Here is a 3,291-nt window from a genome sequence, read left to right as displayed (position 1 = left end):
TATGTGTGTGTGTTTCTTTTCTGCTCGTCAGTGGGACTAAGGCATTTTTATTTGCTGTGCATCCTTCCTGATTTAGATAGCTTCAATGCAAAGAAATCAAGTAGCATGTACCTAGTAAAATACAAATAGTCATGGAATTTTAGAGTTGGAAGTCACTTTACAAATTATGTGATTTATTTCAGAGATAAATCTAAGGATAAGTGTTTGCCCTCAGATTACAGAGCTAACCATTGACAAACTGGGTTACATAAATAGCCTTTAGATTTTTTTTAAGCTGATAAAAGGTGAGAGAAGATCAACTTTTTTTTTTCTTTTTTTTTTTTTTTGAGACAGAGTTTCACTCTTCTTGCCCAGGCCAGAGTGCAGTGGCACAATCTTGGCTCACTGCAACCTCTGCCTCCCGGATTCAAGCAATTCTTCTGCCTCAGCCTCCCAAGTAGCTGAAATTACAGGCATGTGCCACCACGCCCAGCTAATTTTGTATTTTTAGTGGAGATGGGGTTTCACCATGTTGGTCAGGCTGGTCTCGAACTCCTGACCTCAGGTGATTCACCCACCTTGGCTTCCCAAAGTGCTGGGATTACAGGCATGAGCCACCACGCCAGGTCAATTTTTTTTTTTCCCAGGGTCAACTTTTTTTTCAGATGGAGTCTTGCTCTGTTGCCCAGGCTGGAGTGCAATGGTGTGATCTCGGCACACTGCAACCTCCACCTCCCAGGTTCAAGCAATTGTCCTGCTTCAGCCTCCTGAGTAGCTGGGATTGTAGGTGCGCACCACCACGCCTGACTAATTTTTATATTTTTAGTAGAGATGGGGTCTCACCATGGTGGTAAGGCTGGTCTCGAACTCCTGACCTCGTGACCCGCCCGCCTCAGCCTCCCAAAGTGCTGGGATTACAGGCGTGAGCCACCGTGCGTAGCCTTTTTGTCTTTTTTTTTTTTTTAATTTTTATTTTTAGACAGGGTTTCACGCTGTCACCCAGGCTGGAGTGCAGTGACATGATCACGGCTCACTGTCACTGCAACCTCCGAGTCCCAGGCTTAGGTGATCTTCCTACCTCAACCTCTCAAATAGCTGGGACCACAGGCATGCACCAGCACACCCGGCTAATTTTTTTGTATTTGTAGAGATGGTTTCACCACGTTGCCCAGGCTGGTCTAGAACTCCTGGACTCAAGGGATCTGCCCACCTCTGCCTCCCAAAGTGCTGGGATTACAGGCGTGAACCACCATGCCCGGCCTAATCAACTTTTATGAATCACTTTTATTGTGAAATAATTTAAGTGAAACTCAATTTATACACTTTTTCATATCCTTGAAATATTGTTTTACTTGGAACAGCAAGCAGCCTTCCACTAAGTACTCTTGGGCAATCAAAACAATGCCAACTAGAAAAAGTTATGGATGGTCAGAAATTATCTTTGTTTAGTTTATGCTGATGTTTCTAACATTTAACTTATTTATTATAGTACTGTTATCTCTATACAATCATTAAAGAAAAAACTGGTTGGGCACGGTGGCTGATGGCTGTATTCCCAGCACTTTGGGAGGCCGAGGTGGGCGGATCACCTGAGATCGAGGGTTCGAGACCAGCCCGACCAACATGGAGCAACCCCGTCTCTACTAAAAATACAAAATTTGCCTGGTGTGGTGGCACATGCCTGTATTCCTAGCTACTTGGGAGGCTGAGGCAGGAGAATAGCTTGAACCTGGGAGGCAGAAGTTGCAGTGAGCCAATGGTGCCATTGCACACCAGACTGGGCAACAAGAGCGAAACTCCATCTCAAAAAAGAAAAGAAAAAAACTTACCTGTATATACTGAAAAGAGAGCACATTGTTAAACTGATATCTGAACCTTTTCTCTGAACATTTTATGTTTCCTCCTTTGGAAAATGTGGTTATAAAGAAGAAATTTCAAGATAATATTTGTGTTTGTGTCCCAGTGTTTTTAGGTTCTGATTTATAAGATTGGTCTTTTAATTAATTTTAATACTGATTTCAATTCTAATACTGTCTTCTTCATAAGTAAGCCATGTGTTTGACAAAGATGGACCAGTATAGAAGAAATGCTTTGCCAAGTTGCCTAATCTGCTGCTGCTCTTGGGTCTCACTGTCACTCAGGCTGGAGTACAGTGGCGCAATCAGCTCACTGCAGCCTGGAATTCCTGGGCTCAGGTGATCCTCGCACCACAGCTTCCCAAGCAGCCAAGCACTAGGTGTGTGCCATCACGCCAGGCTAATTTATTTTTTATCTTATTTCTTTTTTTTTTTTTTTAGACGGAATTTCGCTCTTGTTGCCTAGGCTGGAGTGCAATGGTGCAATCTTGGCTCACTACAACTTCCACCTCTTAGGTTCAAGCGATTCTCCTGCCTCAGCCTCATAAGTAACTGGGACTACCGGCATGCGCCACCAGGCCAGGCTAATTTTGTATTTTTAGTAGAGATGGGGTTTCTCCATGTTGATTAGGCTGATCTCAAACTCCCGACCTCAGGTAATCCACCCGCCTTGGCCTTCCAAAGTGCTGGGATTACAGATACCGCACCCGGCCATTTTTTTTTTTTTTTTTGAGATGGAGTTTCACTCTTTTTGCCCGGGCTGGAGTGAAATGGCATGGTCTTGGCTCACTGTAACATCCACCTCCCAGGTTCAAGCAATTCTCGTGCCTCAGCCTCCCATGCAGCTGGGATTACAGGTGCCTGCCACCACGCCTGGCTAATTTTTGTATTTTTAGTAGAGACATGGTTTCACCATGTTGGCCAGGCTGGTCTTGAACTCCTGACCTTAGGTGATCCACCCACTTTGGCCTCCCAAGGTGCTTGGATTACAGGTGTGAGCCACCGTGCCCAGCCGCCAGGCTAATTTTTTAATTTTTTGTAGAGGTGGGGGCCTTGCTTTGTAGCCCTGGGTGGTCTTAAAACTCTTGGCTGTAAGCGATCCTCCTGCCTTGGCCTCCCAAAGTGCTAGGATTACAGGCATGAGCCACCGCACCTGACAAATCTGCCTTCTGTGGTACAAACAGCCACAGGCAAGCAGAATAAAGTTACTCTTTGAAACAGCTCCAACTTTACTTTTGAACAGGAAAGTCAACCGCACAATCCTACCTAAAAATAAGCTTGACATTAGACTTAGATAAATCTTTTAAAATGTGAAACATATGGAATTTATGCAAGATAGATGTGTTTTCTAAAAGTAAGTCCTTTTGCGTCACAGAAATGTTTATTTTAATAATAGAATTCTGTGGCCAAGGACGAGAACTTTTACTCTTTTATAATAGGTTGTGGTTGCTTGGCT

Source organism: Pan paniscus, chromosome 15, assembly GCF_029289425.2.
Source record: "Pan paniscus chromosome 15, NHGRI_mPanPan1-v2.0_pri, whole genome shotgun sequence".
Taxonomy (NCBI): domain Eukaryota; kingdom Metazoa; phylum Chordata; class Mammalia; order Primates; family Hominidae; genus Pan; species Pan paniscus.
This window is presented reverse-complemented; position numbering follows the sequence as displayed.